A 12,921-nucleotide genomic window follows, 5' to 3' on the forward strand; every position below is an offset into this window, starting at 1 on the left:
TGGGGACAGCAGGGTCTCACAGTGTCTGTGGGACAGCAGGGTCTCACAGTGTCCATGGGACAGCAGGTTCTCACAGTGCCCATGGGGACAGCAGGGTCTCACAGTGTCTGTGGGACAGCAGGGTCTCACAGTGCCCATGGGGACAGCAGGTTCTCACAGTGCCCATGGGACAGCAGGGTCTCACAGTGCCCATGGGGACAGCAGGGTCTCACAGTGTCTGTGGGACAGCAGGGTCTCACAGTGCCCATGGGACAGCAGGGTCTCACAGTACACATGGGGTCACAGTGCCAATGGGGACAGCAGTTTCTCAGTGTCCCTGGGACAGCAGGATCTCTGCAGGGTGTTGGAAGGCTGCAGGTGGGGATTACTCAGCACAAGTTGTTTCAGGTGTGCATGATCACATTTCATTTTCTCTTCCAGTCTCCTGATGCAGCTGATGACCTCAGATATGTCGATGACCGGAATAACTCAGGTAAGCCCAGGCCCAAGGAGCTGTCACTTTACTATTTGCTCCTTGCTGTGTTTCTAGAGGGTTCCTCTTTGCTTGTGGAACCACCCTGAGGATATCACCTTCTGTTGCTTGAAGCAATGTCATGTTTTATCTGTTCTAGAATGAAAACTCTGCGCTCACCAGGTTCACTCTGGGTAGGATATTTGCATTGTGCTTCAGTGATGACTAATTTTCCCAGTGTGGTGTGTTACAAGCATGCCTAGTTTTCTTCAGTTTTGTGTCCTGGAGTAGAGTGGTAGTAAGATGTGGCAGGGAAGTTTGGCCTCTGTCACTTGTTGCAGGTGCATGATTTCCATCATTCAGGGCTCTTGTGCCCCTCTTGCTGGAACAGGGAATCATCCAGTTAAATTCATCCTGCTGCAGACTGGGAGCAGTTGGTGCTCCAGTACCTGGGTGGCTCTGAGTTCACTCGTGGCTCTGTGGACGTGGTCACCTCAATCAGCAGGAATTGAAGGTCTGCAGCCAGAGCTCTGCTCTGTCCCTAGCACTAACAGACAGGGCAGACTCTCACCCAGTTTGTTCCTGTGCCTGGAGCAGAACGTGGAGCTCAGCAGAGCCTGCCTGCTCTGTAGGAGCACTTCTGTTGTCTCCAACAGTTGGTGCTGGTTTGCATCTATCAATTCTGCATGTTTTCCCCCTTTATTTGACACAAAAACCCAGTTCCTGTTATCCAGATAAATCTGAGTACAGGCTACATCCCAGACAAGTGGTCCATGGCTGAGTTGTTTGCAGAAGGAGATTCTGCTGTAGGACTCAACAAAAACTTACTTTCCTGTGAACAATATCTGTTCTTCATCCCTCAGAGTAATCCTCTAAGCTCTGGATTATTCTCGTGAGGTTGTCTGTACAGTCAGTGCTGGGAACTGGAGGTCAGGAAAGGTCTGGGAAATACCATCTGCTGCTCAGGGCATTCAGACCTCGCTGCTGCTGTCAGTGCTCTGTTGGGCCCTCAAATGGGATGAAAGCCAGCAGGAAAAGAGTGTGGTGCTGATCAAGAGACCCAGCCCTTAGCCCTTAAATAATGCTTAAACCCACTGTAATGTGTGTGAAGCACAAAAAAAAAAAAAAAGGCAGGTTTTTCCATACCAGGTGGGACGGATGGCAGGTGATGATGCAGGTGAGCTCTCTTGGCATGGGACCAAGCTCTCCTGCCTGGCTTTTTTATCCCATCTCACTCTTCCAGGCAGTGCAGCATTCCAGCCAACATGATCAGAATTGGCCTGGATCATGGAATTATGGCTTTTTGACTCACAGCAATTCTTAAACTTCGTGCTAGCAAACCATTATATCAGGAACGCTGATATATATATCAGGAACATTATATCAGGAACTCTGCACTTCCAACTGCAGGAAGGTGTTGGCATCTCACTCCTCCCAGCACACCCTTGTCCTCTTGTCCATGAAGAAACGGTTTCCCCCCATTCTCTGGTCTGATTTCACAGTCATCATCTCTTAGATGTATTTAAAAACCTTTGTTCCAAGGTTTCCATGAGGCCGTAGAGTTACTGAAATGCAGAGCAGCACTTTTAGGGTGGAACCATACACTGTGCTTGCGTTAACTTTTCCAGATCACCTGGAGACAGTCTTTTGGCTCCAAATCCTGTAATCATCAGGTTCCAGAAATCCCTCTGATAACTGTGTGTTTTACTGGAAGCCTGCTTAAGGGGTGTGAGAAGCTGTTTTTGTCCCTGTGCTCTCTGCCCCCTGGGCTGTCTGGGGTTTGCAGCAGCTTCACAGGAACGGTGCCTCCTCATCCTGCCCAGCCCAGTTGCTGTGGAATAACGTGCTTTGCCCAGGACCCTGCAGCTCCTACCCTTGGAGGAATCAGAGGTGTTCTCTCTGCTCTCTTGTGGCNTCTCTGCAGGGTGTTGGAAGGCTGCAGGTGGGGATTACTCAGCACAAGTTGTTTCAGGTGTGCATGATCACATTTCATTTTCTCTTCCAGTCTCCTGATGCAGCTGATGACCTCAGATATGTCGATGACCGGAATAACTCAGGTAAGCCCAGGCCCAAGGAGCTGTCACTTTACTATTTGCTCCTTGCTGTGTTTCTAGAGGGTTCCTCTTTGCTTGTGGAACCACCCTGAGGATATCACCTTCTGTTGCTTGAAGCAATGTCATGTTTTATCTGTTCTAGAATGAAAACTCTGCGCTCACCAGGTTCACTCTGGGTAGGATATTTGCATTGTGCTTCAGTGATGACTAATTTTCCCAGTGTGGTGTGTTACAAGCATGCCTAGTTTTCTTCAGTTTTGTGTCCTGGAGTAGAGTGGTAGTAAGATGTGGCAGGGAAGTTTGGCCTCTGTCACTTGTTGCAGGTGCATGATTTCCATCATTCAGGGCTCTTGTGCCCCTCTTGCTGGAACAGGGAATCATCCAGTTAAATTCATCCTGCTGCAGACTGGGAGCAGTTGGTGCTCCAGTACCTGGGTGGCTCTGAGTTCACTCGTGGCTCTGTGGACGTGGTCACCTCAATCAGCAGGAATTGAAGGTCTGCAGCCAGAGCTCTGCTCTGTCCCTAGCACTAACAGACAGGGCAGACTCTCACCCAGTTTGTTCCTGTGCCTGGAGCAGAACGTGGAGCTCAGCAGAGCCTGCCTGCTCTGTAGGAGCACTTCTGTTGTCTCCAACAGTTGGTGCTGGTTTGCATCTATCAATTCTGCATGTTTTCCCCCTTTATTTGACACAAAAACCCAGTTCCTGTTATCCAGATAAATCTGAGTACAGGCTACATCCCAGACAAGTGGTCCATGGCTGAGTTGTTTGCAGAAGGAGATTCTGCTGTAGGACTCAACAAAAACTTACTTTCCTGTGAACAATATCTGTTCTTCATCCCTCAGAGTAATCCTCTAAGCTCTGGATTATTCTCGTGAGGTTGTCTGTACAGTCAGTGCTGGGAACTGGAGGTCAGGAAAGGTCTGGGAAATACCATCTGCTGCTCAGGGCATTCAGACCTCGCTGCTGCTGTCAGTGCTCTGTTGGGCCCTCAAATGGGATGAAAGCCAGCAGGAAAAGAGTGTGGTGCTGATCAAGAGACCCAGCCCTTAGCCCTTAAATAATGCTTAAACCCACTGTAATGTGTGTGAAGCACAAAAAAAAAAAAAAAGGCAGGTTTTTCCATACCAGGTGGGACGGATGGCAGGTGATGATGCAGGTGAGCTCTCTTGGCATGGGACCAAGCTCTCCTGCCTGGCTTTTTTATCCCATCTCACTCTTCCAGGCAGTGCAGCATTCCAGCCAACATGATCAGAATTGGCCTGGATCATGGAATTATGGCTTTTTGACTCACAGCAATTCTTAAACTTCGTGCTAGCAAACCATTATATCAGGAACGCTGATATATATATCAGGAACATTATATCAGGAACTCTGCACTTCCAACTGCAGGAAGGTGTTGGCATCTCACTCCTCCCAGCACACCCTTGTCCTCTTGTCCATGAAGAAACGGTTTCCCCCCATTCTCTGGTCTGATTTCACAGTCATCATCTCTTAGATGTATTTAAAAACCTTTGTTCCAAGGTTTCCATGAGGCCGTAGAGTTACTGAAATGCAGAGCAGCACTTTTAGGGTGGAACCATACACTGTGCTTGCGTTAACTTTTCCAGATCACCTGGAGACAGTCTTTTGGCTCCAAATCCTGTAATCATCAGGTTCCAGAAATCCCTCTGATAACTGTGTGTTTTACTGGAAGCCTGCTTAAGGGGTGTGAGAAGCTGTTTTTGTCCCTGTGCTCTCTGCCCCCTGGGCTGTCTGGGGTTTGCAGCAGCTTCACAGGAACGGTGCCTCCTCATCCTGCCCAGCCCAGTTGCTGTGGAATAACGTGCTTTGCCCAGGACCCTGCAGCTCCTACCCTTGGAGGAATCAGAGGTGTTCTCTCTGCTCTCTTGTGGCTTTAATTTATCCCTGTCCAGCCTTTTAGCCACATCCCTACTCCAAAGACTTGCATCCATCCTTTTCTTCTCCAGACTTGCATTTCACAGGTTCTTTCCCACCAAAATGCCAACATTTCACAAAACTGGAATCTCCCACCAAAGCTGCCCCATGGCAGTTTGTTTTCAGTAGAGCTTTTCCCAAGGAACAATGCAAAAGTCTTTAAAGCTTAGTGTGCTGTGTGGGGATCACTAAACCTGCATGTTTGGAGGCTTCTTTGGCCAATTCCAGCCTAAGAGGGTCTAAAAGGACTGATTTCTCTCTAAGCCATGGAATTTCCTCCCCTACCCCCCAGGCTGGATTTTTATCTGCATGTGCCCATGCATTCYTTTTATACCTGTTTGCCTTGTCTGGGAATCAGCCACCTGCTTTTGAACCCCAGTGTTCTTTCAAGGTGTGCACAGGCYGSGAGYGTTCAGCCTGTAGAAGAGAAGGCTCTGGGAAGCCTAAAGGGACTCCAGGAGAGCTAGAGAGGGACTTTTTCCATGGACCTGGAGTGACAGGACAAGGGGGAACAGCTTCCCATTGCCAGAKACCTGGGTTTGGAGCAGAGGGTGGGACAGCTCAACAGACTGAGCCTTTCATCTGACAGATCTTCATGGATTTCTTCATTTGAGGTTCTCTGCTGCCTCCAGAGGCTTTAGAGACTTCCCAGGAGCCCATTTGCACTTGAGGCTCCTGGATGTGCCCTCTTGGGTTGTCATCCTTCCAACAGATATTGGGGTGGTTAAATTCCCCCCCATCCCCATGAGCACCAAGGCGTGTGAATGTGAGGCTGCTCCCATCTCTCTATGGAGATGTCATTCCCTCAGTCTTCCCGGTCAGGAATGTCACCTGTCCCTGCAGTTCTGACCCAGSAGCTCTGGCTGGCTCCTCAAGCCTCTCAGATGCAGTTCCCTGTGTCCAGCTGGGCACTAACACAGAGGGTGACTCCCACCTCATTGTCTCTGCCTCTCCTTCTTCTAAGGGCCTGGATCCTCCCATTCCAGACCTTGGGTGACCGGAGCTGTCCCACCGTGTCTCTGTGGTGCCAGTCAGTCTAAAGTCCTCCTGAGCAGTTGGGCCCCTCAGTGAGCAAAGATGCTCCTCCCCTCCCTGACAGAGGGACCTCTCAGCCCCCCACAGACCCAAGTCAGGATAGCCCAAGGTCTGGAGAGCAGAAGCATTTCAGGACACTTGATTTTTTTATATGGCTTGGCACTTCCAGTCATGTTGTGTGAATGATGGGTGTTACAGGCAGGTGCCTTCTCAYGCATGGGACTTCCTTCCCAGGATCCACAGCGGTCACTACATGAGTTACAGGTCACCAGAAAGTTCTGGGCATGGGGTTACTGTGAGTCAATGGGACTTGCAGTGCTGTCCCAAATGTAGCGCCTGGGAATACCRTGGARCACTCCCTGAAAGTGTTCAAGGMAGCCTGGTCTGGTGGAAGGTGTCCTGCCTGTGGCAGGGGTAGAATGATGGGGTGGAATGACATGAGCTTTAAGATTCTTTCTCACCCAAACCATTCCATCATCCTATGATAGCATTAACATCTGCATTCGCTGTGTGCTGACAGAATCACGGAATGGTTTGGCTGGGAAGGGAATTTACACATCACCCAGTCCCACCTCCTGCCCTGAGCAGGGACAACACCTTCCATTAGACCAGGATGCTCCAAGCCACAGCTTCTCTGGGCAACCTGTGCCAGGGCCTCACACCTCCACAGGGAAGGATTTCTTCTCAAAATCTTGCCTAACCTAACCCAGTGCTTCCTCTTCAGCCCTAAACATTGCTGTCCTTGCAGTTCCCCGGGAGCAGGACGGGCAGCCGGAGGAAGAGGACACGTTAGGAAGCCGGGATCCAGCAGCAGCAGCTCCCTCAGCCCTGGAGGACATGGCCCTGTACAGCAGCAAGCGGAARCTCCGACACAGCCGGCGCAGTTTGGAGACCGCTGTGCCCACATAGGTGACCCAACACCCGGGCAATGGACTCGCCTGGCACAGCCCTTCCGAGCTTCCTGTGCTCCAGGGACAGCAGCCGCTGCCACCCTGCTGCCTACAGACTCTGGATGGGAGCTCTGTGGCCAACTGACTCCTCCGAGGCTGTGAACCACCCTCGTTTCTCACCCAACAGTGCACTGGGGCACATCCCAAAACTGGGACAACACTGGACTGACTGCTGGCAGATGGACAGGAGGGATGGCCAGGACAGTGGGCAGCTCGGTAGCCTGTAAATATTGTGTGTGGGGAAGGGTAGGACAGGGAGAATGTAGGAGTGTGTTGGGCTCCAGCTGTTACTGCCTCAGCGTGGGTTTTGTAGTGGTTAAAAGGAGCTTCTCTGGTGGGAATCAGGAGGAAGGTCCAGCCTGCCTTTACTCCTATTTAATTTCCAGTCTTTTGCCAAAAAGCATCTCCTCCCACCTCCTGCACTGTCACCTCACTTCTCTTTGGGAGTGTGTGGGAATGGGAAGCTTGGAGGCAAAAAGAAAAAACCCACCAGAATTCCAGCAAAGTGCCTCCCTCTGCCACTGACACTCTGTGCTCACGGAAAACACAAGCAGCTCTGTGCCACCTACCTCTGTCCTGGTGGGACACTGCTCCTGCTGAGACAGTGCTGTCTTGGGGACAGGTTCCTCCCTGGATGGACGTGTCTCCCTGTGTCACACACGGTGTGAGCTGCTCCACGAGCACACGAGTGCCAGAGSAATCTGCTTCCTGTAGCACTGGGGCTGAACTGGTGAACTGGGGCAGGAATGGGACAGAGCCGACAGCTGTAGCAGGGGTTTAGCAGTGGGGAGCAGGATAGTTGGGGTAGCTCACGGTGGCGGAGCTGGGAGATGTGACAGCAGGTACCTTAGTGGGTAGAGTTCAGGAACTGGGGATGGGTAGAATGTGACGTTGCAGGGGTCAGATTGGGAGTTACAGGTAGGAGATACTGCTGGGGAGTCCATGGTGTCCATGGCTGGCTGTGAGGTGCAGGGGATGACACGGGTGCCTGGCGTGGGGTTGGCAGGGAGCACCAGGAGCATCACAGAGCAGGACAGGGCTGGCCTGTGCCTTGCAATAACTACACATTTCCACTTGGCCAGCTCATTGGCTTCAGGCCCCTTTCTGTGGAGAACAGGGAAAATGCRTGTTTGCCCATGCAAGAGGGAAAAACGAAAATGAAAAATGCGTGGCTGTGTGAGTCCTGGTGAATCCTGGTTTCCACACATGAAACAAGGGCTGTGAGCAGGTTCTGTATTGTGTGAACTTTGCAGATATGGAGGTCATAGCTGCTGCTCCCAGCTCTGCYGTTAGCCTCTGCTGCCACTAGTGAGGGGAGACAGCCCTTTTCTTTTTTTTTCACTGCCTCTAGCCGTGAAGAAGGTCTGAGCTCAGCACAATCCCATTCCCTGTCCATTGGTGCTCTCTGACTCCCCAGTAAGACCAGGGTTGGACCTTGAGCCTCACAGTGGCTGGGCAGTGACAGGCACATCTGCTTGTACATTTGCTGATGGAAAGAACTGGATGCAATTTTTTGGGTGCAGTTTTTTAGTTGAGCCTCTTCTTTCATGCCAAAATCCAGTGGATCATTTTAACTGACTCYGTATGTTTTGATTTTACAGACTTGTGAAGGGGGAACTCTGATAATCTCACACTGCAGCTACAGCTGCTTCCATCATCAGCAATTTGAGCTTTTCCTTTTTAAATCTAATTTTAGCATTTGCTTTTTAACAACAGCAGTTTTGAAAACAATCCTGGCTGGGTTTTGGTGACTAACTTGTGATTCTTCTCTCCTTTCCCTGTGTGGTACCTGGTGCCAGGCTCTGGATTCTCTCCCGTTCTCTCCCAAGAGACTCCGAGGGAAAATTAGCGCATTAAGACTGTAACTAGTGAAATTTGTACAACCAAAGAAATCTATTTTGTGGTTCAAGGATAATAAAGTTTACTTTACATTTTAGAGCCTCTAAGTCACAGTGGTTTGCCCCATGTGAAGTCTGCAATTTCAGTATCCACACTTTGGTGGTGGTTGTTACTCACTGCATAATCCGGCAAAGATACTCCTGATTTTCCTGCTTTTGGGAGTGGAAATTAAGGCACACCCAAATTAATGCCAGCTRTGAGAATATCAGTATTCATGGATGGGGAAAAAACAGGATAAAAAACAGTGATACCAGCTGGATACTAGCAAAATGTGTAGCCTCTTGGCTTTCCTTACTTGGCGCTGTTTAAAAAAACCTAATACTATTTTGTTTACATTATCAAAGTTTTTAAAAAATAGTTTGGTAAAAACCAACCCCATTTCCTGTAGCTCAAACAGGTCTTCCTTAGTCTGGTTCAATGGATGGGCACCATGCTGTGCCACGCCAAGGAAAGAGGAGCAGCCTCGGGAAGAGAGGGTGGATTTCCTTTTTCTAGAACCAGGATAGTGCCAGACTGCAGCCTCGGGAAGAGAGGGTGGATTTCCTTTTTCTAGAACCAGGGTAGTGCCAGACTGCAGCCTCGGGAAGAGAGGGTGGATTTCCTTCTTCTAGAACCAGGATAGTGCCAGATTTCAGCCTCGTTCTTCCATCTGCGTGATAGGAACAGCTGGAAAAGGGGCCTTGGCTGTGCCACGTCGTACCTCAGGAACAGCCTCGACCTTGGTCAAGATGAGGGGTTCAGGAGTCACACAGGCTCTATATGTGAGTGCTTCCCTGGGCTTAATGTTCCCCTTTTCTCCCCACTTTGTTTCCTTGTGCCAGGTTTACTACCAGGTTTATCTCTTTGTTTGTATAATTTATCTACCACAACTGAACCCTGATTAGGCAATGGGAAGGAGTTAGCCCTTGAGACAAAAGTAAACACAGAAACATCAAGAATGGAAATTGTTTATTTAGGGTTTTTATTTTGGGATACTTATTTAGGGTTTATTCATGTAGSGTTAGAACTAGATGGTCTTTAAGGCCCCKTCCAACCCCAATCATGCTATGATTCTATGATTTTTTATGTAAATGGTAACAGAAATAGCACAGTTCAATATACAGGGAGATTGCAAAGCAAGGTTGCACAAGGAAAGACCAGAGCACAGCTGTCTGGGTGGAAGGTTTGTAAGAAAGACCCTTGAAGCTGACTGCCCTGTGTAGCAGCAGCAGCGACTCACAGACGTGCTCTGGGAGATGGACTGGTAGGGAATGTCATACCTGGACACAACTCCAGTGTCAGCCTGCACAGCCGACCCCTCAGATCCTGCTAAATGCAATTTTTCTTGGTTTCTGGAGTCAGTCTTGYCTGGTGTTGGTACACAAGCTGAGGGGTAGCATTGCTGTGTTCCTTCCCTGCATTTCTCTCCATATCTAACAGCCAGCAGGTGTCTGGAATACCTGTAGGATTCTCTTCAAGGACTGCCTGCCAACAGAGAGGAGGGTCATGGAAGCTGCAAACTACACCAGATTTACATGTGTGTGGTCAGCTCTGAGAAACCTGCCCCTTGGAACACCTGAGGTAACTGGAGGTTTCCAATCTTGCCCACCTACCACTCACTGCTTCTGGAGAGRAATGGTTGGAGGAGATGAAGCTGTGGTTGTAATTCAGTGCCACTTTTGCTGCTGCTACATGTAATTTTGGTTGATTTTGTGCTTACAGTTACCATTAGTGACACACAAAGAACAGTGAAAAATTCTCCCATGCCACARCTACCGGTGCTGCCACCACAGGAGTTTGGTTGGCCCATCTWGGGGCCTTGGGCAAAGCCACCTCAYGGGCTTCTAGGTTTTTATGTGCTGTAGCATCACATCTTGATGACACAGGAAAGCWGCAGATGGGTTACAGCCCCTGACTGTACCTGGACAAATAGCAGGTACTATCCTGCTACAGGAAAGGAACCACACACCTGAACACAAGCCAAAACTTGTTCTGAAATCTGTACCAGCCCCCGGAGAGCCTTCCTGACTGATGGAGACCCAGTGTCCCACAGCTCTTCCTGTAAGGACAAAATTAACACCCCCTCTCTGCCATAATGGGCCAATTCCTTGTTTTCTGCTACAAGACACTACCTACCCCCACTCCAGCTTCACTCACCTCCTTTTAGTTTTCCTGTGCTTTTCCTTTTACACACGGAGTGACCAAACCACAAGCTGATTTCACACCTTGTACCAAAGAGTGTAATTAAAGTRTTACTGAAATGAACCTGTTTCACTCTGAAGTGAAAGCAGGCTATAAATGTGTTCAGAAAACTGACATCTCTGTTTTACCTGAAGCGTAACCAGCAGCACATCAGACAGCAACAACGCACTGCTGGAGGATGAAACCTCCCAAACAGCCTGTGTCTGTTTGCCACAGAAGCATCTAATCTTAGCTCAAAATTCRTATGCATAAGGAATCAATAACAGAACACCTCTTTCCCCCACCTCTTCTCCCATGGCACATAGTCTCCCTTACTGCAGGAAAGCAGGCTCGCAAAGATTTCTTTTTCAGCCATCTAAATGGTCTCCTCCATATCAGCAATATTGTGGGAGCTTCTCAACATGTACAAATAAAACTCCTCCAAACTCACTGACTATTCAAATGGATTTTGTCTTCAGCATTTCCAGAACCACATCATCCATGTCCTCCCTCCATGCAGGAACCAGAATTCTGTATTACAGTGTCTTGGTTTGGACACTGACCAAATAACATGCACCCACGACATGCTCACTTGCTCTCCCCTACCACAACTGGGCAGAACAGAGGGGAAAAAATTAACACAGGGGTCATTAGTTGAGATAAAGWACCAAGAGAAAACACTGTCATGGTTTGAACCCTGGCTAAACATCAGACACTGACAAGGCTTAAAAAAACCATTTAACATGGTCCTGAGGGAGGTGAGACAAAACACCACCTTTGAGTCTCGGAATAGTCAGAGGAGAGAATCACAATTCCATGATTCACTGATTGSAAATTACTCTAGACATTGGTAGGAGACACCCATCTCACCTGGTGACACCTGAACTATCCACAGAGACAGTCCCACTGCTGCTGTCAGAAGACATTTCTCAAGTTTAATTACAAAGTGTTTCCTCACTCTCACCAGCCAGTGGGGATGGAAACAGAACACACASGATCCTTTGAGACTGGCTGAGCCTCTACCAGTGGATCTCCACTTAAAAAGAAAAAAAAAAAAACAACCAAACAACTCAGTAACATTAGAACAGACACAGGAGAAAAGTTCTGGATCCTAAAAGACTTTCTGCTGCTTCATGCCCTCAATTTTTGCTGTATAAGCAATTCCTGCACTCTGGGAGTTTCAGCTGAGAAGGATTTGTTGTCAGTGCAGCCAAAGTGCCACTTGGGGTCCCTGCATGAGGCTATCACAAAAAAGCGTGGGTGGCACAACTTCACAGTCTTTTTTCACATTACCACTGTTTCTCTGCTCTGTGTGGACAGGAAGGAGCAAGCAAACACCTCCAGCCATTTTCCATCGAAGAAACATCTACAGGAGTCAAAGTTATTTAGTTTTGCTTGTTTTGGAAGACAAAAACCCCAATAACCAAACAGAAACAAGAGTTTTAGGTCTTTAATAACAGTGATGTTCCCAGGACACAGGCATGCCAATGAGCAGACATTCCTAAATGCATGTTTTCCTGTATTGTTGTCCTCATCTCAGCAATTCCCAAGTATTATGAATTTATCCATATCATAACCACATGAAAAGAGCATCTCATTAACCAAGTTATAGGACTAGGCAATCATTAGCTGGTCAAAGCAGTCTGAAAACCAGAGTCTTCTTTTGGGAACAATGGGATAGGAGTGGGTGACATTTACCAGCACAGGTTCATAGAATCATGGAACGGTTTGGGCTGGAGGAACCCGCTCTGTTCCCATGGGCAGGGACACCCTTCACTGTCCCAGGCTGCTCCAAGCCCTGTCCAACCCGGCTTTGAACACTTCTAGRGACAGGACAGCCACAGCTTCTCTGGGCAGAGGGAAAAGTCCTGCCCAACCAGCTGTTAACCAGTCCCTGTCCCTAATGAGATGAGATCACCCAGCAGGGAGGCCGAGGGAAGCCGGTGGTTGTTTTTTTAAATGCTAACAAAGCTTTAGACCCTGACTCTCCCAGTGTTCTTGTGGACAAGGTGCCCAGAGCACAGCTGGACCGTCCATCCCAGCCGGTATCAGCAGCTGCCTCACGGGCTGGGCTCGGAACCACAGCGCACAGGCGAGGTCAGGCTGGCGGCTGTCACCGCCCCGAGCCGTTTCCAGGCCGTTCTTTAATGCCTTCATGGTCTGGGGGCACAAATCGATGTGCATTACCCGAGCTGGTGGATGGCCCTGAATCAGGAGGAGCTGCAGCTCCTGGAAGGCAGTGGCGCCGTTCGGAGCCCCTGGAGGGGCCGGAGGGGTGGGTGGACAGGGACCACATGGGACCGAACAATGACCGGTGCACGTCCGGCACCGGGACCGGACCCTGGGTGTGCAGGAACGGGCGGGACAGGGGCGGATTGACCGGGACAGCCGGCAGCGGGACCCGGAGCGGGAGGGACTGACCGGGGGGAACTGA

The sequence above is a fragment of the Malurus melanocephalus genome, unplaced genomic scaffold (assembly GCF_030028575.1).
Source record: "Malurus melanocephalus ecotype Western Australia unplaced genomic scaffold, MMel_1.1 scaffold_1072, whole genome shotgun sequence".
Classification (NCBI taxonomy): domain Eukaryota; kingdom Metazoa; phylum Chordata; class Aves; order Passeriformes; family Maluridae; genus Malurus; species Malurus melanocephalus.